This window comes from Mesocricetus auratus, unplaced genomic scaffold (genome assembly GCF_017639785.1).
Source record: "Mesocricetus auratus isolate SY011 unplaced genomic scaffold, BCM_Maur_2.0 Super-Scaffold_100018, whole genome shotgun sequence".
Taxonomy (NCBI): Eukaryota; Metazoa; Chordata; class Mammalia; order Rodentia; family Cricetidae; genus Mesocricetus; species Mesocricetus auratus.
In genome coordinates this window covers 46090892-46117803 of record NW_024429199.1, presented here as the reverse complement: position 1 = coordinate 46117803, position 26912 = coordinate 46090892, and the positions used below count along the sequence as shown (strand labels likewise).

At 46.0% G+C, this 26912-nt stretch overlaps 1 protein-coding gene and 1 long non-coding RNA gene across 2 annotated transcripts in view; one reads left to right on the top strand and one right to left on the bottom strand.

The window, feature by feature from the left end:
- Pacrg (parkin coregulated) overlaps positions 1 to 26912 on the bottom strand; it is a 414782-nt gene that overhangs the window by 110156 nt on the left and 277714 nt on the right. The gene's annotated exons all lie outside the window — the stretch shown is intronic.
- On the top strand, positions 23097 to 24747 carry LOC121144453. The gene is made up of 2 exons (XR_005881807.1): positions 23097 to 23749; positions 24116 to 24747. It is a non-coding gene; the product is annotated as an uncharacterized LOC121144453 (long non-coding RNA).

Below are 26912 nucleotides of genomic sequence, written 5' to 3'. Positions count from 1 at the left end.
TGTCTCGAGCAGGACAGCGAAACAGCAGCAGGACAGAGTGGAAGCTGTGAAGACCGTGCCGGGACACTTGGTTCAGCTCTTTGGAGGGACTTGGGGACTGAGGCTACTGCGGAGAAAGTATGAATGGAAACAAACACTATTTTGTTACTGTGACCCCGTTTTTGCCTCCCAATTAACTTCTCACAGTATGGTCCTAAGTATTTTTATAAATGTATATTTTACATGGTTTTTGTTTTTGTTTTTAGTATGGAACTTTACAGTCAGGCATGAGAACAGGAAAAGGAGAATGAACACTCTGAAACACCACCCACTTAAGTGGTGTCTGCTCCTCTGGGAAGGGTGGGTCTTAGATTCATGGCAATTTCAAAAATAAATCCCAGCATCTATCTAACACAAAAATATAGTAGTGCAGGTTTCAAAGAACAACCTGTGTCTATAAATTCCCTTTTCCTTTGAAAGTTTAGTTTTGTAATTATTTACCAACCTTTGTATTTTACAATAAAAGATACTGCTCACACCAAAGGGAATTCAGGCTGAAGGCTCACATCTATTTTGGTATAAATGCTCTTATAAAATGTAACATTTACTATGATACTAGTAACTTTTTTTGAGCTATTCAGTTCTAAATTTATAAATGCAAAAGTGAAGTTCCATATAACAGCAACGAGAAAGCATGAGAGTAATATTTTTATACCACTGAAAACCTCAGCATTTAAATCTAGCTAAAAACCAGAGCCAATGAGAAAGTGGATGGATCGCAAGAAGGTGTAGACATGGCTGGAAATCCCTGGGTGCTAGCTACAAAGTGGTGTGGGTGCCCAGGACAGATCCAATTATCTCCCAGGAAGGAAGCCAGTCCTTACTCCCCGTGTCCCTTGCTCGAGTCACTGATATGCTGCACATGTTACCAGGCTTGTGCTCATGTCCTAGGGAAACTTAATCATGGCTGAGTTTGTCTAGACTTGTAGGCCCAGTGGATCTGGCTATGCTTCTGGGGCAGCCTACATGCTGGCTACTGGGCCTCTATCTCCACCACTTTTGAAACTCCAGTTTCGGTGTTCGTGTCAGAGAAAGCCCTGCCCTGCATTGAGATTCTTGACTCCTGTCTAACTCAGGTTAGCTCTGGGGTCTGGCTCCAAGCACCTTGCCTGGCCGTGGCCATGATGCCTTGATCTCAGCCTAGGATGCACCTTAGCAACACTCAAAAGGCTGAGCTTCGGGTGGCATTCTGGAACGACTGTGGGCCAGGCAGTGGGGAAGTCTGGCCCTGGCAGCACGAACTGTGGACCTGAGGTCTGGGCTGGCCTCTCCTCTGGTAGCGGTCTCTTCTCATGGGGGACTAGAGAGGGCAGGAGAGATCAGCAAAAGGCAAGCGAGAGTCAAAAGGACTGTGTTGTGAACTCGTTTGACTGAGGTTATCGGCAGGCATTTGCGGGGGACCAGGGCTACTGTCCAAGTGGAAACAGAAGTCAGCAGCAGAACCCTGGAAATCTCTCATGTGACTTCAATATGCAGTTAAGATTGAGAACCACCGGCTCATCAAGGTCTGAATATATCTCTGGAGCTACCCTGAAAAGAAGGCTGGATTTCCAACATCACCATCTCTTCTTCCTAACTGGCCTTTCCCGGCAGACGTTCTCTTTTGTTGGTCACTACCTGCCAAGATGTGGCTCTTCTGTCTGGGATGGACTCCAGCAGCTGGCCAGGGTCCCCCAGCTTTCCCTTCAGTTCAGCCCATGTGGTGGAGATTCCAGCAGGCTTCACTCCCAACTACTGAGGGATGTTTAGTATGGATGGAACTTTGCCTTTTTCCCGGGGACTTGTAATTTACCCTCCCAGGGAAAGGCTTTCGGGCAGGTACACATCCAGTCTGATGCACTCAAAAAATCCAGAGGTACTTATAATTCCATGCCGCTATTAGAGGAGATATAACTGTTATGGCCAAAGCAAACACGTGCATGCAGTTTTCACTTCTTCTTGAGTTTCAAAATAGTCGCTTAGGTTTTGAGTGCCATGTGGCTCTAGGTGACTTCTATGAGAATGTCAGGTAGTGCCAGCTGTTAGTCACAGAGGCACAGGAGGACTTCTCTCCCACCTGGTGTCAGAGGGCACACTAGGCAAATCAGAGACTAAGATGTGGACCTACATCTTGCTAAGCAACCTTGGCTGATGGGCCAGGACACACAGAAGATGAATGGACATCCTAATTGGAGATGATATTGTTCACATGTATCTACACAGATCTACAAAATACACACTGTAAATATGAAATACAACCTGTGAAATCATTGTTAATGAACTGGTTACATGTACTGACCCAGAAGAAGGAATGTACTCAGTTTTTGTGGATGAGTAAGTATGCCTGTACATCCCAAATGTTCCACAAGGGATGGAATAAGCTGGAAAAAATGTCAAAACACTCACACAAAACCCTAACACAGTATAGACACTGCATGCAGAATTGAAAGCAAATAAATCCTAAAAAGCCTTTAATCAAAAAGAGAACAAGACAGCATGGTCCCTAACTACAATCTAAATATTTACCCCTACACCCATAGATAAGTGTGGTCCTTTCTCTTCAAGGAAGCCTCCCTTTGTGACAGAGACCAGTATAGAAAGCTACAACTCATCAAATGCAGAGTTATGGAGCTCAGTCCTGGTGGATACATCTGCAATGCACTCTGCACCCGAGGCTCAGGGAACATTGTAGAAGGGGGGAGGAGAGACTGCAGGAGCCAGGGGACCCCAGAATTTGCTACGCCATTGTGCTGCGAGGAGCTGCGGCCACCAAGTGTCATTTTGACTGCCTAGTGATGAGGTCGACAGGGACAGCAGCACAGACATACTAATGCGGGTGTGGGGTGGGGCACAGCTCAGGAGGCCTCAAGTCTAGAGGAAGAGCTGCAGGCAATGAAGGAGCTCCTAGAGGTGGGAAAACCATTCCCCAGGGAAGAGAGCACCAATCTTACTCAGTACCAAGTGGCCAGCCCTGAAAACATATATACAAGTAACACTACACAGACTAATCAGGTTATATTTAGGAATATATATATATATATGTTTAGGAATATATATACGTGCATATATATGAATGTAACAAAAATTAATGAAAAACGAGGCCATGAATTTGAAAGAGAGCGAGGAAGGGCATAGGGAGGTATTGGGGGCAGGGAAAGGCCAGGGGAAATGACGTAATTATGGTATAATCCCCAAAACTAAAAGAAACACTTGGAAAGAGGAGTGCTTGCGTGGCATGTGTAGGAGGAACAGAAAGAGTGATTTCATGGTGGGGGAGACTCCAAACCAACATCAAGGACAACGGAAGTCAGGCCAGAAGAGTCGGAACAAATTGGAGATGACCTAGAGCTCTGAGATACATCAAGATGCAAAAGGCTGGCTTCCTCGCAGTCATAAGGTTGGCTCTCTGACTGCAGCGGCCTCTTCTCCAGAGTGCTGGTGAGGAAGTCCTGGCAGCAAGCTCGGACGATGCTTAATCAGGGGAGGGAAGAAAAATAAAATGGGGATTGTGGTGGAAATTCCTCCAAGGAGGAAATCTGTCCCAGGGGAGGGGGCTGGGGCGGGGGCTGTTAAACTGGTAGATTCTTCCCAGCAGCTTTCAGGTTCAGTAACTCTGAATTGGGGTTGGAAAACTGGAAAGAAAATTGAGTTATGGGCAAAGTAACTGTTTCACTTAGTCATTAAAATGCCCGACTTTCCTGTGAGACGTCAATACTGTGTGCGTGGCAATTCAAGCCTCTACGCAACGGCTCGTCTGCTAAAATTCAGTACCAAGCATTGCCGTTTATTAATTAATCAAGGTATTTTCATGAGTACAGTATATGAAGGAGAGAAAAGAAATTATTCGCCTACAGATCATGACCTCCATTATTTTAAGTCTTGGTGACTTGTGAAACTCGGTGTGAAAATGAATACAAATATCCTTGTACTTGTTCTGTGGTAAATTAAATGTCTTGGACACACTCAGTGAGGGTGACGTTAAATGCAGATTGTTTAGTCTGGACAGTCTTGAAGGAGATGGATTCTTGTTACCAACAGATACATTTTCATGATAGTCTCCCGATTATTACAATGGCTGCAGAATCGTTAATAAGTTTTCTGGAAACAGGGATGCTGTTTCTGCCAGAACTCTCATGAGATTACAGTGTCCTAAGTACTGGTGGTGACAAGGCGGAGGACTCAGACATGGCCGGTAACGTCTTTATTTGGGTTCTTAGGCACAGTTGCATGAGAAAGAATTAAAGATTTGTAAAGGCCTCTCCAGCACCCTGTGGACTGAGCAGGGCTGTCTCTGAGAGACGCCGGACAAGGCAACGGAGGAACCTAGGACCATGACAGGGACAGGGCCACCAGAGGGGGGAGGGGAGGGGAGTCTTCGCGGCTGCCAGGAAAGCCCTGGGATTTGTGTCTGGACTCCGTCCACACACTTGAGCATCCCTTTAGAATACTGCTGATGAAGCGATCCCAGAGAACAGTTAATACCCTTGGTTTTGCAGAAAAACCTAGGAAGGCTGAATAATTTGATCAATGTCACCACTGACCTTACAAAAGCAAATAAGATAATTTATGGAAAGAACTTAATGGAATGCTTATTGTGTTGAACAGGACTGCCCGGCTGAAGGAAGGAGGGAGGGAGGGAGGGAGGGAGGGAGGGAGGGAGGGAGGGAGGGAGCAGTGAGCGACTGAGAGCTATAACACAGCTATAACAGAGGGCTGAGTCCAGAACTCTTTCCCCAGACATTAAACATGAATGTTCGGTAAAACCATAGAGATCCAACCACAATAAGGCCCAGCAGCTCCTCCTTTGGGTACATCAACTTTTTCTTCTTATTCTTTTTTAATCGAGAAAATAATGACATTTAAAACCCCACTGAAATGCCAGAGAGATGTGAAAGTTTAAACCCCTTAGAAAATGTCTCCTGGGGTGGGGAGACGGCTCAGTGGGTAAGGCACTTGCCAAGGGGGGGGAGAGGGGAGGGGAGCTCCGTTGAATGTGGCAGCTGCCCCTGAAGCCGGGAGGCAGAGAAAGCAAAACCCACCAATGTGGTGAGGCATCTGGCTTGCCCAGTACAGAGGACACAGGGTCTCAAGCTGAAGGGACAGACACCTGATGTTGTCCTCTGATGTCCACAGTCTCTCTCTCTCTCTCTCTCTCTCTCTCTCTCTCTCTCTCTCTCTCTCTCTCTCTCTCTCATGTGCAAACAGCATACATGTACACAAAGACAGGAAAACCCACCGTGAGACCCTCACAATGGCACATGATAACTAAAGAAAGAGGCTCAGAGAAGTTCATCAAACCCCCTGAAGTCACACAGGGGTGGGATGGTTGAGTGGATCCCAGTTCTCCGTTCTCAAGGCCCAGACGGACAGACGGACAGATGGGGGCAGATGGCCTTTAAAGTGGCTTCTTTGCCATGAAATGTTTTGCCTCCAGGCTTCCAGGGAGGAGGTGGGTGTGGTTTCTTATGAAGACACATTGGTTTGCAGTGACAAGACTACAAGGCTTCTAAGCCAAAACTGAAGACAGGCTCTGGCTTTGAGCCCCAGGGGCTGGGGCTGCTGCCTGTGAGCAGGGGCCCCCACATCCAGGCGATGCCACTTCCTAATAACACGTAATTCAGAACAGCGTATTTAAGTATTTAAGTCACTTTGATACTGTTATGCTGTAGATATGCAAGGAGATTTGGGGTTACGTGTTGCTGCTACCTCTCTTCAGCTACAAACAATTTTAAACACAAGTTTAAAAAGTTGTCATTGTCAGGACTTTAATTCTGAATAACAAACCGGCTTCCTGTAGCTTTCACTGATACACTTCCAACTGTAATTTATATTCCTGACTACTCTCTCTCAGGTTTTATGGCTCTTGGCTATTTGCATAAAAAGAGAAGCTTTGATCTGTGAGGATTCATCAGCTCAAACAGCTCATTCCAGTTGGAAGGTGCAAGGAATGATGGGTGGAAGGGGCTTAGCCCTCCAGGTCACCCAGGCAGGCAGTTCCAAGACCCTCCCAGCCCTGGCTGGCTCCCCTCAGGCTGCTCCCACACAGCCAGTGTTTCACACTGTGGTGAGGGGGCGTGGGCAAGGCCAGCCAGGGCTTCTCCATTTCTCAGGCTCCAGGACTTCAGGTTTTCCCTTGAGATGCGATGGAGAAGGTAGTAGGAGCTCCTGGGCAGGGTGAGGAGCCCAGACCAGGGTATCCCGAAAGGCACAGGTGTGAACACGCAAATGTTTTCTCTAGCAGGGAACAGGTGACAGAGCAGACAAGGGCGTGCGCCTGCCCGCAGTGGGCAGCTGTTTTCCAGAGCCGGAGGATAACACAAGGGTTCTGCTCGAGGCCTCTTGCTTTGGAAAACCAAGTGAAGACTGCAGAGGGAGGGAACCCGGTGCCCAAGAGTCCCAGGACTGTGTCAGCACAGGGGAGGGCGGATTCCGGGAGATGTAAAGGTCTCATGAACAGGCGGAAGGGAATCCCAAGGGTCTCCCAGTCCTCCTTCCCCACCCAGGCGGTGGGCAGTACTGAGGAGTGACAACTGTGAGGAAGGGGATAACTTAGCCCCAAAGCGCTTCCTGTTCAGAGTGCTGAAAAAGAATTCAGCGTGGTTGTTGGTTTAAGGGAGGTTTGGAACAGAAGCCTTGGACAGCAGCCTGACAGCGGTTGAAGACCCTACAGGAGAAGAAACCACAGAGCCAAAAGAATGCCAGGGCAGCCCAGGGTCTAGGTGGAAGGAATGTCCCCAGCAGGTCGTCCACATGTGTGACAGGGATGTCACGGGAGAGTCCTGGAAAGGACACAGAGCCCTTTCAAGGACACAGAAAGTATTCTCCAAAGAAATAATGCTGGGTTTGAGTTGTGGAGGGTGGACATGGAGGGGATGGGCTCCAGAGAGAGGAGAAGCAGAGGAGGCCATGGAGCTGAGACGCCACTCCTTGGACCCTTATGTGGAGAGATGAGGTGCTGCAGGGGAGGGAGAGGAGACGAGGGGATGCTGGTGAGGGAGCTGCCTTCCAATCTAGTGGAGGTGTGGCAGGCCGGAGGTGCCCGAGGGTCACAGTGGCGTGACTGAATAGGAATCGGAATTGAGCTGGGAGACACAGGTCAAGAGGTAGGGTGTGTGTGTGTGTGTGTGTGTGTGTGTGTGTGTGTGTGTGTGTGTGTGTGTGTGTGTGTGTGTGTGTGTAGGTGTGAGTGTGTGTGTATGTGTGTGTGTGTGTGTGTTTAATTCACTTCCTCATTGCTAGTTATTACAAATAGCCCACCAGATGGGTGTTCCTGTTGCAGGGACTGGCATTCTACAGCACTCCAAAAGATAGGGATTAGAGGGCCAGTGTGTCCTGGGCTCTGGGGACCATGAGAGGTCTCTAATGTCAGAGACTTGGTACAGTCCCTGAAATGAGGAAGTCACTGTAGGAAAGCAGACTCCACACTAGGAGGTTTGGGAACTTGGCACACAGGAACAGAGAAGGGAAACCCTGGACCCCAGGAGGCTCTGGCTGGTAGAATTCCCCATGAACCTGGGGGTGGGGGCTCTGCTACCCTAGCTGACTCCTCTTTGCATTGACTGGCCACACATACATGTATACCCAAGGCTTTCCTGTATGCCTCTGTGTGCGTGTGGGTGTGTGTGGGTATGGGTGTGTGTGTGTGTGTGGGTGCGTATGCTAGCCTCTTCCGGGTTAGCTAAGCATACCTGTCAACCTAGCTTCTAGCAGGCTTCAGGCCTATTTGTTGGCAGCAGTAGCATGTCACATGTTGGACTGTATGATGTGGGGATCATGTACATGCAAGGCATGTGTTTACTACTGTGGTTGACTCATAAAGTACAGTTGTTTAGTTAACTGTGGGCTAAGCATAAATGACAAAAGCAGAACATGCAGCTCAGCTGTAGAGCGCTTGTCTACATGTACAGGGCTCCCATACTACAGAAAGAAAGAAAGGAAGAAAGGAAGAAAGAAAGAAAAGAAAAGAAAGAAAGGAGAAAAGAGAAAACCAACCAACATTTTAATATAAGAAACTCAATGTTTACATGACATATACTAAAAAACAGTATTTACTGCTCATCTGGAATTCAAGTTGACAGGTACTCTGAGCATTTATCCAGGAATGTGGCTGGGCGTCATGTGACCAAGAACTGGATCCCCATATGGGACATGGTGATTGCCAGTGAATTGCCGCGGCTGGATTAGTTCTGGTGCAAAGGCTGCTCGGGCAGCCTCCTCCTGAGTGTGACACGTTGCAAGGAGGTGGGGGTCCCCAAGCTTTCCAGGTCATCACCCTGAGCTGCCTGAACAGACTGTATTCAAGCTAACTGTTCAGCCGCTGGTCACTTCCTTAACATTCCCAGCCTGTCACTGATGAGGGATGGACCGCAGAGAACCTTCTAGAACAATGCCACCGTGCCTGCTTCCCTTGGGCCTTTCCCTGCCCACACAGAGCAGGAGAATGCTCAGAGCGGGCTATGCCAAGACTGCCTGCTAGACCTAGGCATCCCAGAGAGGTCTTGGGAGGCGCAACAGCAACATGTCCCTTCTGCGAACCTCTCAAGCGCCCATCTTCGTTTGGAGACACAGCACCACTAGGTGCCAAGTCACATTGGCCCCTTGCTTAGGTCTTTGTCTTCTGACCATTGTTTGGAATCCTTAACATCATTTGTCCAGGTTGTGTCTGGCTTACGGAGCAACTCAGAGCCTTGCATTAGTAAGCTACAATATGATCGGCTATTTTCCTCAGCCACACTCAGTTTTCACTCATCAAAACCTCTTCGTCTTTTCATCATGCTAAAGTCTAATTGGTTTTCTTTCTTATCTTTTATTTATGGGATTATTACTGATCAAGACAGTGGCTTGCGTTTATCTTTATTGACTTCCATTGCATGTAATTGGGCCATCCATTGAGTTTGCCTATATCATTTTGGATGCTTCAAATTGTCAAGTACCACAGATCTAAACGTTGTAAAAGATTCTCTCTCTAGAAACTCCAAGAACTCTTATGATTACATTGGAAACAATGACAAAATTCATTATTTTTGTATTTTAAGATGTATTACCTAAAATTGCTTGCTGAATAGATTGGAAAACAACTCTGAGAGTAACGTTTCAGTTAAAATATGCATCAAGACCATTTTCCAAGAGGATTTCCAGAGTCCTGTGGATGAATGAAACAAAACACAATAAAAGGGCTAGATGGGACTTCAAGGGCCCTTTTCTCTGTCCCCATGGGGCTCCCTATCAGGCTGCAAATGCGGGACTATCAATCACACATGCCATGGTCACAGGCATAAAGATTGCTGGTTACACTTTTGCGCTTAAAGCTTAACCTCAATCTGAAGATTAAAAAGCAAGGCAGCCATTTCTTACAACAGAGAGCCTCTAGCCAATATCTCAGCACACACAAGTTATTCTAAATGGAAATGTGTCTATAAATATCGCAAACTGTTTCTATTTTCCTTTGTCGTTCCTAACAACCTCATCAAGACTGCATGGTTATTTCACTTGACTGAGGATGCTGGCTCTCCCTGTCACAGCCCAGCAAAATTCCTGCCTGACCTGCATCTTGCAAGGACCTAAGCAGTAATAAGGGGTCATGCTCATGAGGAGGGATGCCAAGGGGCATGCTGCTGGAAGACGGTTGCCACTTCTACCTGGGAACAACATTGCTGGGCTGTCAGAGTCTGCATTGAAATGATGTTTTTCAGTTGCCAATGGTGCTGGATGCTGTTCCGGCAGACGAATTTCGGTGTCAGCTTTCTTGGTTGTGCTTATTTCTAGGTGAACTCCTGTGAGGAGTAGGGCGCTGACCCACAGTCAAGTTAGGGATGGCAATTTCAAAGGTGAGATTGGATGTCAGTTATGTCTGCGGGTACGATTAAGTTTTCTTCCTAATGTCTAGGCATGGGTTCAGGGAGTGGGCCGAAGACCCCAGCGCTCTGGGAACGCCCCTGAGGAGCTTGGATAAACTCAGATGGCCAAGTGGCCATTACCATCACTGTCCTGAGCGTCTAATACATAAACCACCTTACATTATACTGGAACTGACATTGAGTTCATGCTGTCCTTTGCAGAGACCATGTAGGTAATAGAGCTTAGGGAGAGGTTTTACTGCTTGCCTTAAACCAAGGCCCTGAAGACATGGAAAAAGCATTTCACTCTACAAACAGCCGTGTGAGGCTCCCAAACATACTTCCTTTCTCCTACTAATTAGTTAAAGATGAAATAATGCTTGAACACTTCATAATCTTAAATTCGCAATATTTTACTTAATTAAAATAGGTAATTTAGAAAAATAATTGGCAATTGCTGAAACTTCTAGTGCTGATGGGAACTGAACTGGAAGCCGTCTTTCTTCACAAATTGGTATTTAAAATATAAAGTTCTACACACAGCTGGAAAGTGACATCGTAATTTGGCATTTATGTTCAGTAGCTATCATTAAACCAAACAAACTGAAATTAAAGAGGAAAGATGGTGGGCTCTAAGACATATTCAGGGCAGATACTGAGGGCTCAAAAGTATAAGCGTGGCTTTCTGAGCACTTATCAAGGAGCATCATGGTAAAGAAAAGGTTTAGGAATTTTTAACACGTTGTTGATTTTATTTCACGTTTCACTCTGCAGATAGAGCTTTGGTAATATTTGAGTTCAGGTGAGAAATTGACTCAATGTCACTTCTCCCCTTCACTAAAGGACAGTGTCAGTGGGTAGCTCAGTTACTGAGCCTTTTCCCTGTGACATCCCCCAAACACTGGCACTGCCTTCAACAGAGGTGGAGGAATTATGGCTGGGAATGCAAACCGGGCTTTTTGCACATTTCTTCTTGAGGGGGAAAAACATCTCTGACATTCCACACAACAGCAGAGATTCATGCTAATTTGCAGGAAAAGCGGAGAAAAGCTCACCCTTCGGAGAGCTCATTTGTTTAGTGGGAGGCTGTCGTTCTCAGTCCTGGAACAAAAGTCCGCTGATGAGGGTGGGAGCCAAGGCAGACATCATTATGTGTGTGCGAGGGAGGGAGGGAGGAGGGCGGGCTGGTCTACACTGTGGAATTTGCTATCACTTTTCTACTTGGCAACATATTAAAAAACATAAGGATTTTAAACAACAGTCTAAAGAGCAAGGAATTGGAAAAAAAACAACCAAAAATAAAAATAAAAACAAAAAACCTCACAGTACAGCAAATGTTTTGTTCTATTCTAGAGGAGCATGGGCGGTTCTGGTTCTAGCAAACAGGGCTTCAGAATAAAGGTTCTTTATACCCTTTACAGATAGAAGTCCAAAGTATATACCAAATTATTGCCTTGTTAAAGAACATAGAGCACTTTCAGTTTTCACCACTTTTTTTTTTTTTTGAGATGTGGAAACCCCTAGGAAATAAAGCACTTGGACAGACTTCAATCTTAAGAGATTTGCTTTCAAAATCTGAGTTTTAAGAGATCTGAAATAGGTTTTCAAACTTCCAGGGCAGAACAAATACTCCAGACCAATATGAATGTGATGAAAACCAAGCATAACAAATATTTTCTTTGGTCATGATTTTTACCAAATTTATTATTAAAAATATAAATTAGCCAGTGTGTTTGTTACCTGCTCTGTGCCATTCACTAAACTGGAGAATAGCAAAGGGATGACCCTGAGCACAGCTGTCAAGGTCACTGACACCAAGAAGAAGTAACAATGGGACATTAGGAGTGCTGATTGAAACCATAGCCCAAGTGCTGTAGGAACACAGAGGGAGAAACAATTCTTTTTCCCCGGGGGCACAAGGGGGGGGTAGGGGAGGAGGCTGACTGGAGCGGGATCCGTTCAAGAAGGTGGTATTGAGCTGACCTTGAAGTGCAGCTCTCGGGGACCAAACAGGCAGCAGGGCATTTCTGGGAGAGAAGACTGGAGAAAAGGAGGGGCAGGGGAAAGACAAGATTTTCAATGCAAAGGACAGGAGGGCAACCCAGAGGGACACGTCTGTCAGGGGAGGCTGTAGCGAGTGAGAGGTTTGACCAAAGGGGCTGGGCAAGTATGTATTTGTGCCTGCAGTGCTCCAGAAAATAAATTTATGAGGTGAACGGAAAATGAAGAAAGCGAGCTTTCCAGAGAAGACAGTGCTTTTTCTAGCTTAGCGGAAGGGGGGGGCGTTTGGATACAGAAGGTCGCGTTTCTTTGTGTTCAGAGTGAAGAGGAGAACAAGGCATGCAGAAAACTTAGTATGTTAGGAGGAGGACCAAGGTGTTAAGAAAGTATGGCTTGTGGGGCAAAGCCACTTCTGGTGGCAGAGACCTGGGGAAGGGGCTCCAGGCCCTGTAAGAGGTGCTGACCTCTGGAGGAAGCAGGCCCTGCTGCCTCTGCTGCACACTGGAGGAGGTGGGTGTGGACTGCGGTAGGTGGGGGGTGTAAGAGCCACGCAGTCTGGGCCTTAGAAAAGCAGAGCCAGGGGCCTGGAGGCGATGGAAGTTTGGGGGTAGGGAAAGGTGCTAGCCTGGGCCAGAGGGAGGCTTGGAACCCTCCCTCCCTGCCTGAGCCAGCATCAGGACCATTTTCTGCACAGACATGTCATGAGACATACTCTTCTCTACAAGATGCTGGGTGTGGCACACCAGTCAAGTGAGAAGCCGCTGGCTGTGACTTGGCCAAATATAAGTTACCAATGAGTCAGGGGACCCTGAGGAATACAAGGCTCTCGGTGTTAGCAGGAGCCGCCGAGGGCTCCTGGTGGACACACCATCACTGTTTCAGACATAGACAGCAGCAGTCAGAACTGAAGCCAGACAGAAGGACACAAGAGGAGACTCCTTCCCACTGTGGGGAGTCGTGGTACAAATGCTGGGGTGCTTCCCTTCGCTCTTAGGGAGAAGGTGTGAGTTTTGAGGGTTGCTTCCCTGGCCTCCCTAAAAGTGGGGTTTAGAGAGAAGGGTGGCGTGTTTAGTTAGACTTGGCTCTTCTGCTAGAACACAGATGTCCTCTCTCCGTGCGAGCTGCTAACCAGACCATGATGGACTCTTCGACTTGTATACGTGTGAACCAACCTCCAGATGACATCTGTGATCGGATCTCACGTTGGATGTGTGCCTTTGTATATCAAATTTAGGTGAATTACATGATGAAGGAAAATGTAGACATGTTCACAGAATGGGAAATATGTATCAGCCACTGTCTTAAATACAGGGGACAGGTAAGAGGCTAGCATTTACAGGCTTACGTGTTACAGGCTGTTCACACATGCAAGCTGCCAAACTATCATTAAAGAAGAAAAGGAAGCCAGGCATAGTAGCTCATACCTGCAATTCAGCACTGGGGGAGGTTGAGGCAGGAGGATTGCTACTACTGAAGCAGGAGGATTGCTACATAGTGAGTTCCAGTCCAACCTGCCCCGAAGTGTGAGACTCTGTCTCTAAAACACAAGATAGAAAAAGAAAGAAGAAAAAAAAGAAAACAGAAAGACAAAAATGACCTGATTAAACTCCACGGTCCGTGACAGCGTGTTTTTCACATGCCTGCAGACAGACAGACAGACACAGGGAGCAGACAGCCTGATTTCCAACTTACAGTGATACCAGGATTAGCAAACCTCCAGCATGGGGGAGACATTGCTGGGCATCATGGGAAGCAGGAGGTGCCAGCAGCACCTGTGTCTCAGGCAAGCAGGAAGTGTGTCTTTAAGAAAGGGGGGGGGCTCCTGCTGCTCTGGTTGTCAAAAAGGACCCAGGGGAGAGGTTGGCTCTGGCTGAGGCTGGCAGGAAGCTGGGGCTTCAGGGCCATTGCAGACAGGGTGGTGGCTTCTCTGAGACAAGGAAGTGTGAAGAAAGGGATCCGCGTAGCACAGCAAACGTGTGTGAGAGAAAAATCTGAAGCAGCAGTCCTCAACCTTCCCTTCAGTTCAGCTCCCCATGTGGTGGTGACCCCAACGGTACAATCATTCTGGTGCTACTTTCTAACTACAATTTTGCTACTGCTGTGAATTATAATGTAAAGTATCTGATATGTGACCCCAAAGGGGTCATGACCCACAAACTGAGAACTACTGATCTAAAGGAAGAAAATTCCTTATATTGTCAAAGTGCTTATTTCCTTTTGAAGGATAACAGGTAACTACTGATGATGGGGGAGGGAAAGCATGTAATTAAAAACTGAGTTTAGGGAAATTCTGTCATCCTAGATATGAGGGGTGGACCAGGAGACAGGAGTGGCTGGGGAAGTTCAGAGGCCACGGAATGGTAGAAATCAGAAGAATCGCCACATGACAGCTCTTGGCAGGTAGTTCACAGCTGAAGATACCAGGGCAGAAACCTGAGCTCTGAATTGCAGGTTGCCTATCTTTAACTTGGGGATGAAAAACTGCCTACGTGATGACTTGCCATGCGGATGAGAAGAGGGTGGCAGATGCAAATGTTTGATTACCATCCTGTAAACAGGCTATGTTTCACTTTTCTATATTTAAGAAACCAGTATGTATGTATGTGCGCTTACTTGAGACAGTCAACAGCGATCCTATGAATAGCATCCCGTACTTCTCATTTGGGTTTGAAGCACTGACAATCGTATATACGACATTCTCTTGGCCACCGTGTGCTCAGTGCGGGGTCTATGAGGCCATGGATCAATCTGTAGGCGGGCTGACTATGGGGACAGAACCTGATTGATAAGCTCCCTAAGGGATATTGGACTCACTGAAAAGGGGATGCAGGACAGAACGCATTGCTTGGGCTGACAGGGTGGAAATGGGGTCAGTGGCTTAGAGGCAACCACATTCTGAGGCATGACCACGTGCAAGGTGGCATAATAGTGCCTGTGTTTTCAGAGGAACGCTGGAAATGAATGGGAAATGAACTCCACGCAAGGAGAGAAACTTGAACAAAAGCCACAGGGAGAAAAAACTAGAGTAGATCGTTCCTGAAAAGACATTTTAAAACTTGGTGGCGTGTGAGGCAAGAATGCAGGGACAGATTGCACCTCAAAGATATTGTTAAACACGTAGCAGAATGCGTCCCAACACTGCAAAAGCAGGAACCGCTCAGAACCACCATTATGAAAAGCTAACAGAGATAAATGGGACGCAGCCATTCGATTTACCTGTGATAAAAGAAGGCCAACTATCGAGGGGAACAAAATGTCACATACAACGCCAGATTTTTCAGAAAAAAAATAGTGTTTCCCCTCCTTTGGACAATATGCTACACATATGGCAGGCTTCTGAGCTTGATAAACATCTACAAGGAGATGGTGTGGAGACAGATGGTGACTTCAAGACTTGTCTTATTAATTTCCATGTCATTAGACTTGGTAACTCACCACTTGGGTCGTCAACATGGCTTCTGCTTTTGGAAACCTAATAGAAGGAACCAGCGTAAGTGACCAGGAGGGAAATGGAAGCATCCCAGCCTCAGGCAAATGACCCACTGCTGTGGTCAGCGAAAGGGGGAAGGTCAAGCCTCGGGGTTCTGATCAAGGAGACAAGGCTATGCATCACACCTCCTGGTCACCAATGGTGCTACACAGACAGGACTGTGAGGGAAGGAGGGAAAGAGACCTTGGGGATGGTGGTCTGCAAACAAGGCTCTAAAAATCCCAGGAATGCCAGAACGTGTGGTCAGTCGGAACTGAAGAGGATGGAGAAGCCTTAGCGGAAGGGATGCTGCTCAAGGCTACGGGTGAGTGTATGAAACTGAAGCCCAAATCACAGGGTTCTCCCCACCGCAAGAAGGGAAGGGAGAGTAAGCTGCCCTCTCCCCCATCTCCCTGAAGGGTGCTTCCTGCTCCCCCACCTTCAGCAGGTATCAGGTTTCCTCTCCTTGGTAGCTGGTACCAATGCCAGGCCAGGATGCTGGTAGGTGGGGCAGTGCCACCCATCAGAAAACAGAGGCCCCTGCAATAGGACAGGTGCGGTCTGTGCCACTCACAGCAGTCTGTATCCAGGAGTCACTGAGACGTGTCCTCAGCAGCAGAGACTGGGACGGATGTATGGACATTAACGGCTCTGCCACTGCAGCAGGGTGGACATGGGGCGGGGAGGGGACCTGTTCCTCCTTGTCTCTCTGCTTAGACTCTTATGAGGACCTGATGACGTTCTCTCGACCTCATCAAACTGTACTTACTTCCAACATCACCCTTTACAGTTTTGTATCTTTGTGTTTTTATGACACAAATGTTGGTGCAGCTTTACATTGCTTACCATGTTCATCATTTATTCTGGGCTTTGGAGTAATTTTCTAATTTGTATTTTTCTGGGAAATCATTTCAACTATGCTTCAAGTTGACAATCTTTTCCCACGATTCTGATTAAACCTCCCTTGTGCCAATCTTGGTTAAACTCTGTCCATTTTATTAGGCATTTTACAGAACTGGGTTTGGTTTTGTAGGTTACTCCTACCATTCCTTTATATTATTTCATTAATATTTTTAATGGGGTCTCACTATGTAGTCCTGATTGACCTGGAACTCTTTGTAGACCATGTTGGCTTCAATCTCACAGAGATCCACCTCCCTAGGATCCAGAGTGCTGGGATTAGACGGGGTGTCACTATGCTGATTTCATGAAGTTTTGCTTTTATTTATTTTATTCTTTCTGATTTTGCTTGCTTTATTGGTCTTTTTCTCTTTTGCAAACTTATTTTTCTATATTTAATATATGAATAAACCTGTTTTAATCAAATCCATCCCCAATTTTTCTGATTATTAAACTGAATAAGCAATATTTATCTTCTAAAGGCCTTAGCTTACAAGCTAAGAATTTCATTTAAACCCACTCTCTGTTTATTATTCCTAGAGAGCATCATTTGCTCAGTTTTAACCTTAGAAATCTGTTGAGGTTTTATTCTTCTTTCTGGTCAGTTTTAAGTATTCAGAAAGCGTAGAGAAGAGTGCCTTGGATGTGATATCAGATTCGTGTACCAAAGTTCATCTGTTAGCATAGCTGTCCAGAATCAACTCTATTGTTAGTGTTGGTATTCACTTATTTGAGTTTTGTCTTTTTGGCTAGGTAGTTTGAATGTAACTGGCCCCCATAAGCTCATAGGGAGTGGCACTGTTGGAAGGTGTGGCTTTGCTGGAGTAGGTATGGCCTTGTTGGAGGAAGTGTGTCACTGTAGGGATGGGCTTTGAGGTCTCATATGCTCAAGTCTCATCCAATGTCTCAGTCCACTTCCTGTTACCTTCTAGTTAAGATGCAGTCAGCATCATGTCTGCCTGCAAGCTATCAATGCTCCCCACCATGATGATAATGGACTGAACCTCTGAAACTGTAAGTTGCCACCCTAATTAAATGTTTTTCTTTTAAGAGTTTCCATAGAAGCCTTAACTAAAACATCTATCTATTTTAGATTGTATTGTTAGGTCAACTCAGGGTCATAATTTTCTGCCATTTGTTGTTTTGGTTTTTTTCACCACATGACATTCCTATTTTCTCTATTAACTTTTGTGGGCTAGTCTACATGTCTTTTCTTTAGCTTACCACATGTCGGGTTTAGTGGTTTGGATAAGTATGGCCCTATAGACTCATGTGTTTAAATTCCTGGTCCATAGCGAGTGGCACTATTAGGAGATATAGCCTTATTGTGAAGGGACCAGACCCTCACCCAGCCCCCTGCTTTAGCAGCCATGACAGGCAGCAGAGAAGACTCAGCAACATGTGCTTGCCCGACTTTACTCCTCCTCCTGGTTACTAGGAAGTCAGATACCTTCCACATGGCAAGTAACCAATCAGAAGTTAGCTGGCAGGCTTTGGACGTACTTTATGGTGCTTTATGGTAAAAGTGGCATAACAGTGATGTGCAGAGCATAGCAACCGCCCTTTAGGCCATAACAACCAGTTGACCAATGAACACAGAACAGGTTATCCAAGCCTGGAAGTGCACCAATCCTGAGACTGTTGCATAATCCTATATACTCCCCTCATGATGCCTAATAAATTCCCCTGCCTCACAGCCCTTTGGGGTCCTTCTCATGCCAGTCACTGTGTTGGACAGATGAAGGGCCCAAGTTAATGCAGTTAACTCATTAATAATAAAAGACTCTTTGCTTTTGCATTGGGGTTCAGAATTTTGGCACAACAATTGGAAGAAGTGTGTCATTGTGGAGGCCAGCTTTGAGATCATATATATGCTCAAGCTATGACCAGTGTGGGATACGGTTGTTTCTGCTGCCTATGGATCAAGCTGTAGAGCTCTCAGTGTCTTCTCTATCACCTTGTCTGCCTGCACTCTGCCATGCCCCACCATGATGATAATGGACTAAACTCTGAGACTGTGAGCCATCCCCAATTAAATGTTTTTTTCTTTATAAGAATTGCTGTAGTCCTAGCATATGTTCATAGCCACAGAATCCTAATAAGACATCAGGTGTGCTTATCTTCCATACCACACTCATTCATCTTTCAACACTGTCTCATGAACAGAAAGTTCAAAATGATTAAGTACTTCTAGCTCGTTCCCAAAATAAATGAAGCTTTAGGTGTAGACTGTAAATGCCCCGGATTCCTGCCATTGTTATCTGGCATCTTGGACTTTGAAAAAAGCATGTGACATGAGTTGACAATGCATCCTGGTATCAGGCCCCGTAAAGCTCAGAAAGAGAGAGCATGCCTGGGCTGGACTGGCTGAGGAAATCTTTGAGGAATGAGGCTCAAGTAGGCCCTGACAGGATGCACAGGGTTGGGATGAGCAAAGAGACAGGGGGCAATGACCATGACAGCTGCATAGGGAGAACAAGGAGAGGGACCTCGTTCCAGCAGAAGCCCATGGAGGAAAGGTCACAAGGGCTGGGACAAGCGTTGGGACACGGCGATGCCCATCCTCTGGGGTTTGGTCTGAGAGCGACTCAAAGAACCAGTGTGACAGCCAAGTTCTCCCGCCAAGGTTTTACTGAGAGCTTTGCACGGATGATCTCAGCTGAGCTCAAACAATCCTACGGAACATATATGCCATTTATACCCACTTGACAGAGAAAACGTGTGAGCCTGATGAGAGTACATAATTCTGAAGCTATAGGAAGAGATCAGGCCCCGACTTCCAGAACCCACAAATGCTACTCACTTAGGAAAAAGGGTTTTCCTAAGGTAACGGGATCATGGATAGGGACACTGGGAGTCCCTGGCACTGTTCAGGTGGGTGTTAAATCCAATCACAAATGTCCTTAGTAGGGAAACAGAGGAGTAGGGAAACACAGACGAGGGAGGGGGAGACTACGGGAAGACAGAGGAAGACACTGGACTGATGTGGCCATGGACTGAGAGACAAGGGAGCGTGTAGGAGTGTACCTCACGATTGCTGCTGGGGCAGTGCCCTTCTCACAGCTGACTGACTGGATCTCAGCCCAGTGAAGCTCACCTTGACTGTCTGGCCTCTAGGCAATGGACAGAATGTGGTTTGTTGATTTAAGACATCAAGACTGTGGCCATATCTCACAGTGACTGTGACAGACAAATATGAGCCGAATGGGAAGACTGAGCATCAGTGTGACTCTAGGCTCCAGTGGACACCCTCTGATTTAGATGACTATTCTAGAAAGAACTAGACAAAGGTAAAGACGGGGCATAGTTAAGTTGTGACAACCAACCCAAGTACTGTTAGTGTAACTGGGGTCTACATTAGTCCTAATTAGGATTCTGGCACCTTTTTCTCAGTGGTCAACTAATGGGTAGGCTTGAGAAGAAATGAGCACAGCTAAGAGACTTCACAGAAAACAGATGATCAAGTGACAAACTGTCCATTTAGGGGCAGTGATCAGAGTTCATCCATAACTGTCAACAGCTTTCCCATTTGCTCTCCAGGAGCCCATGTGGCCTTTGATCTGCTTGTTAATACAGAAAATCTTGCAGGTCCAAACAGGCATCAAACCAGGCAAGAACCAGACTGCTTTACAATCCAGGAGCGCTTGGCAGGGGTTTGTAATGGCCACTACAAGGCATTCCTGTCTGCCTCAGCCCAGGCACATGGCTCATTTTATATCTGTGGTGGCCTTGGAGTACTCATATCTCTCTCAGTCACTGTGACACAGGCCTTGGCAGTGGAGCTGGTTTCTTCAGGGTCTAAGCCTGGCTACAATTTTTTAGCAGAGGCACTGTCTCCTTGTTGGTGAATGTCATACCTGCCAGAGCTGCAGTCAAGAACTTGAAGTCTGGATTCTGTCACTTGGAGAGCTGGTGACCCTGGGCTGTTCTCCACCCATAAAATGTGTTCCCATCTTTTAGATTTGTGAATGAGTGGTGAGACCCACCTATACGGCTTCTGGTCCATCAGAGACAATAGCCTCTGTCATTGTTAAGAACACAGCTGTGTGTGTCTGTGTGTGTTTGTGCATGTATGTGTGTGTGTATGTGCATATCTGTGTGTGTATTTGTGTGTGTAGTGTGTGTTTCTGTGTGTGTGTGTTTGTGCGTGTATGTGTGTGTTTCTGTGTGTGTGTCTGTGTGTGTGTATAGTGTGTGTGTCTGTATGTGTGAGTGTGTGTGTATAGTGTGTGTGTGTGTGTTTACTCAGTTGGTGTCTAGCAAAGGGCTGAAGGTTTGGAGGCAGTTAGGGCAGTGGGAAGCATGGAGGGAAGGGATTCAAGCTCTGTCTACTTCAGGAGTGCAGGAGAGTCCATTCTGTATTCATTGCATGTGGAATCTTGGGCTTCTCTTTGAATGGATGACTTTTCTGAGGATTTTGGTGGGATAATTCAGAGCTTCCCTGGAACAGGACTAAATATTATGTTTAAAATTCTGGAGAGAGAAAATGCTGTTGAGGGCTGGCAAGCAAGCATCACAGTGAGACAGGAAGGTGCACAGTCTGGAACAAACTCAGGAAGAGGAAGATTATGGTCAGAGCACACACTGTGGGTCACAGATAATGATGGTATCAAAGGATGGGGAAATTCACAAATCAGACCTAAGCGGGTTCCACAAAGAGCTCATTAGCAGACTGTGATTTCAGATCCAAGTAGCCATTAGGGCTTTCCCTCCCAGACCTCCTATTTCAAAAATATTGCTGCTCACAAAGATGTCACAAAATCTGTCCGCTTACTTTCATCCTCAAGATAGTGCAGCAAACTTGGTTTGGTTTTTGGAACAGTGATGAGGCTGGATCTTCATGGTTGAGGAGTCTACGAGCGAGGCTCTCCCCATGTGGGAGAGCATTTTCTACTTGCCCTAGTTGGAAACAAAGCAGGAAGGGCCCATCTAGTGTGGATGCTTTACTCACTCCATAAGATTCCCTTAGACTGCTTAGTTGAGGAAATTATTCACAATTGGCTGTATAGACTGGTGTCAGGTGCATTTTGAATTAATTCATTCAGTAATCCCTAACTTGGCAAAAACTCACGGTATAGTACAAACACTTCATTTCTAACTATGAATACATTCAGAGGTAATATTCTAGAGGAAGTAGAAAGATTATAGAAAACAGCAGAGTGTTTTTTTTTTTAAATTGAAGCAACAAAAGCTGAGAAAACCTTTTTGGAAAAGACGTAAAACCACGAGCAAAAATATCTAAATTAACATTTATATGCTTTTTTTTTTCCTGAATGGCAACATTTGATCTCTTAAGCAAGCCGATTTCCTACAAGTTAATTCACAATTCAGAGCATTCCCAGAGCTAATCCAAGCAAGGTTTCTCCTGAGGAGCGGATCATCAGATTCAGATGGAAGCATGAAGAACAGGCCAGATGGTTCTGAGGAGGGTGGAGGGGTGGCAGACCTCTGGTAGCTACACAAGAGCAGCAGGGGGCAGGCATGAAGGAAACCGTCCCATGGGAGAGGGGAGAGGCCAAGTGGTAAAGGGACATCCAGTGACCGGAGCTGGGAAGTAGCAGCACTGCCACAGACAGGTTTGCTCGCCCGAGACGCAGAGCCCTGAAGTACAAATGGATGAATACAGCGGAATTACGTTTATATTCTATTTTTCCAAACGACACATAAATTAGGGGTGGAAATTAAACTGAAGTCTAGAAACCCATGTCACTGAGGAGTGCCTTTCATACCGAACAAAATATTAACAAATTGCTCAGAAATAAGTGACTAATAAAAGGATGACTGACGTACTGAAGCAGACGATTCTTAGAAGAGAAATGTGAGTAACTAAAATGACAAAGGATACACAATGGATGCTCATCTTTAGTCATCCGGGAAGTGGCAATTAAAATATAGCAACTCGCATTTGTTTAGAAAACATGGAAGGCTTTGCCATTTCCAAGTATTGGCCCTCTGTGGAGGGACAGAATCCTACAAAACGCCCATCGGTCGCCCATGGGTAAGCATCGGTAAGTGTGATGTCCCTTCCACATCACAGAACATATTTAAAAAAAAACCCAAGTTCACATATATTAGGAGAAATGCAGGTTCCTTGAGCCATTGTTTATAATAAAGAAAAATTTGAAGCATTTAAATGGCAACCATGAAATAGATATACATTATATGCATTTCTATGTAATGCAAAATCCTAAGTCATTTACGTGAATTGACCAGAATTGCATGTAGCAATCTGAGTCTCAAAATAATAATGACACATGAGGAATTGTGTTGATTTAAGATATGTGAGGTATGAGTCTACTGTTACATATAAAATGGAAACAATGAAAAAACCCTTTTTGCTAGTCAAAGGGAGAAATGCGTGTGGATGGTGAGTGGTGACTTCGGGACACTCGCTCCCTCCGTGGGGAGTGGAGGGAGCAGGGTCACACCATAAGAAGGCAGAACCTGCTGAGACAGGCTGGACCTCCTGCTATACGGTCTGACAGAACTGGTTGGTGGGCGTGGGCTTCCAGGTGTTAGTCGGGGATGTCTCACCCACGGCCTGTGGGCTGTACACAGCCCAGGGTAGCCATGAACCCAGCCCAACACAAACCATAAACTTGCTTAAAATGTAAGGCTTTCTTTTGGTGATTAATTCTGGAACTCACAAAAGCTATCCAAGGTCGCTGTGTGACTCTGGAGTGTGAGTTGTGAGGTGACCATGTGGTCCAGAGAGCCAAAAGATGGGCATCCCTGTTGACAGTTTTCCAAAGGTCAGATGTACTTAGCAGAATGTAGTAATCCACCATTACCCTAGCTTAGTTGTGTAATAGACAAAAGAATGCTGCACTGCCATCTCAGGAATCTAAGCCCAGACACACCTTTTTTTTTTTTTTTCTAAATGTGGGATGCACGTTAAAAATCAAGCAATGTCTTCGAATGCTTTCCTGTTTAAAAGACTGATGGTGTGGCCTGAAGACCTTGGTCTCTGCTGCCCTTGCTGTCTGGACACACATGGAGTAACCAGTTTCTCGTCCCTGAAGCAATGGAGGCATGTGGGGCTCCACACACAGTCACTCCCCGGCTTGGGTTGCTGGTCATCGTAATCACTTTGAGCCTGAGTCATCTGGTCTGCACACACTGGGGAGACAGGCACAGAGCCGTGCCCTGTGCTCCGCCTTGTGTCACAGGCACTCATGGCACCGCATGGAGACAGGATTCTGGGCACCAGTCCACGGGCCAGTGAAGGTTAGAGTGGCATTATTCTTATAACTGGGTAAAAGGAGCTCACAGACCTTAGAGACCGAGACATGCTTTTTGAATTGAACTTGTGTTAAGAGAGGAGGGGAAGTGACAGCGTTCTAAGAAACACACGTAACCCGTGATGCTCTCCTGTTCTTCCTTGCTCCTGTGCCGTCGCTACAGGCTCTAGCAGCTGAAGCTGAGATGGTGTCCCAGCAGCAGAGGGAAAGGGAAACGTGAGTCCTTCTTCTTGAAGAAGACAGCAAAGGCTGTTTTGGGCAGCTTTTCCATCATTCTCCCAAAAGTAAGCGCAGATGCACCGGGCAGCTATGAAATGCAAAGCTTGTCATTTCAACCATTTCACTTATGGGTTAGATGCTCTTGCATTTGCATTTGAAATTGCGATCATATATTTTGAAGAATGAATGGAAATGGAGAGATCCATGCTAGTGGTTTAAAATGTACTTTCCTTTTAATACGAGCAAATAGCAGACTGCAGCAGCATGATGGATTGGAAGGAAGGAAGGAAGGAAGGAAGGAAGGGAGGGAGGGAGGGAGGGAGGGAGGGAGGGAGGGAGGGAGGATAGAACTTACATTTTACTTAACAGATCATCATTCCTGCTTTGAAACAAGCTCCTCACTTCTGTTTTGCACTGTCCTGTGTGTGCAGGTTACAGACGGACGCACAGTAGCTGTGGCCATGGACAGTCTACAAGGGGTCAGAGGAGTGTGGTGCTTGCCACCGGAAGAAGGAAGCAAGAACGCAGAGCCCTTGAGCCGTTTCACGTGGCATGTTCCCTACCAGGGACAGACTTCTGCTTACGAACAAACAAGTTGGCTCTTCCTTTCCACTATGATCATGAGCTCTGCTTCTTGTTGTGCAGAATGTTATCTACTGATCAAGATTCATTCCCTCTAATTAGAAGTTCAAGAGCAACCTTAGCCGCAGAGCAGTTCAAGCCCAGCGCTGGGATCACCAGACCACCAGACCACCAGACCACCAGACCACCAGACCATTGCAACGTTTTATGAACCGCATTTCCTTCCCAGACACCTGAACAGTCAGCTATGGCCATGGACTGAATTCTAGCAGTGACCAAACAGTAACTGATAGTGCTTTTTCCTGATCTTTTAGGTCACCCCTCACCCCACAGGTCTGGGATCCTGCATCACTACTTAATTCTATGTCCTATTTTCTTCACTCATCTCAGGCAACAACTTTTAAAATTACATCTTCCTAGTATACATTCAGCGGATGTCATGTGAGGTCCACTTGGAATCGAAATAAAGCTTTTGTCCTCACTTCCAGGAATCCATTACATGCAACTAAGAGCTATGTAGCTGTTTGTATTCTAGACTTATTAAATGCCATTATAGAAGCTCAGGAGGGGTTGCTCAGCTTAGTATTGTTCCTGCCAGAGAGGAAGAGTGTGACAGTGTTGTGGTAGGTGCCGGAGTGTGTTTGGGGTGGGCTGTCTCAGGCTCCCTCCCCTCCCCATTCTGCCGCTGAGCCCTGGCTTGTAGCTTCATGGCCTCAATTCTGCCCTCTAAGCAGGGCTGCCGTCAGCTTCACTGGGTTATGACAGGGCCCTGTTAGCCCCAGGGTGCATGGAAACTGCTGAAAGATTCTGAGAGAAGTAATTCAGCAAGAATAGCATTCTGGTGGTTTTATTTTAAGTGGGAGTTGGATATCAAAGGGGAAATTTGTTCCCATCCACTTTGTGAGTAATGGCTCCTGCTATTCAGATCTGTCTTTTTTTCCTTGCAAGAGATCGTTTTTTTGTTGTGCTAGGACTAGAACGCTTGTTCTGGTCCTTGAGTAGGTAATTGATTAAATTTATTGATGAGCATATTCAAAGGAAGGCTATTAAAATAGCCATTTTTATAAAATATGCATTTATTAGACTTCTAGTAAGCAGCATATATAAAACCAGCCATACATGTGAAAACAAATTAAATATTTCTCACCTTAAGTAAAATAAATCTTATTTTCAAATCTACAGAGATTAAACTTCATTAGCATATTAAACATTAATACACGGCAGACTATTATAATGTAATATATTATTTATGTTCAGCTAGACAAATCAAATCATGTCCTTCGGAAATAATGTTCTTAGCAGTAAGAACGTGAACGGCTGCACATGAACGTCTAGACAGTGATTTGAGGATGAGTGCTGGCCTTGTGTCTGTCTACGGGACTTTTAAAGGCAAAACCAGTGCAACTCGACGATTAAATGAAATATTCAATATACGTTTGCTGAGTGTATACTATGGAGAATGTATTGTGTTAAGGCTATGGAAGGGAGTAAGAGAGTTTACAAAAGTAAGAATTTTATATTCTACTTATGTGGAATATGTTGTTTTGAGACAGGATCTTACTATGTAGCCCAGGTTGGCTTGAAATGTACCATATAGCCCAGGATGTTCTTCAACTTGCAGCAATCCTCCTGCCTCAGGCTCCAGCATGCTAGGATTGCAGGTGTGAGTCAACACAGCTGTCTTACACGGGTAGACAGTTTTTTACATGTGAAAACTGCTCACACACTTTTCGCGGTTGATCTCCATGAAGCTTCCATGGGGTTAGGAAGGCTATCATAGTCCATTTCATAAATGAGGACACTTTGAGTTCAGTGGTCACTGTGAGTGTTTCCTAGGGCCACTATACAAAAGCTATAAGCTTGGTGGCTGCAAAGAGCACAAAGTCATTTTCTCATAGTCTAAAATCAAATTGGTTGAGCCCTGATCCTTCTGAAGGCACTCAGAGAGTCTATTTTATGTCTGTGTTAGTCAGGATTCTCACTGCTGTGACAAAATGCGAGAGACAACAACTATAGGAGGAAGGTTTATTTTGCTCATGTCTCATCTGTCCAAAGGGGAGAGCATGGTGTGCAGAGAAGCAGAGATGTAGTCTGTGCTAGCCCACTGGCTTCCACCTTTTCCTTTAATTCCTTCTGGGTCCCCAGCCTATACAATGCTGCTACACACATCAGGGAGAGTCTTTCCCCCTTAGCTAATCCTGCAGGGAAACCCTCAGAGACGCACCCAGACATGTGCTATACTGGTCTCAATCGATTTGAGTTGACTGATGACTCACTACAGCATGTCTCTTTCAGTGTCCTGCAGTCAATGTCCTATCCTTGTCCCGAAGGGGCATCAATTGCAGCCCACGTCCTTCCCTGGCACAGGAGAAGAAGAAGGTGTAATGGCTAGTGACTCAATCTCAGGATTAAAGGAGGTGAGAAAAACGGCCAGATGTTGGCCTAATGAGACCAGGAGGCACAGATGACTTGGGCACACTGTCAAATTTTACCTACTTTGTTTGGCAGCCTCTGCCCTTAAAACTCCTAACTGCACCCACATTAATCCTAGTGAGGGGCACACAGTCCACACACACAGAAATACATAGTTTTGAGTTTATAATGCTTCATATTTACATTGTTCTGTAGCTCCTTATTTGTGGTAAC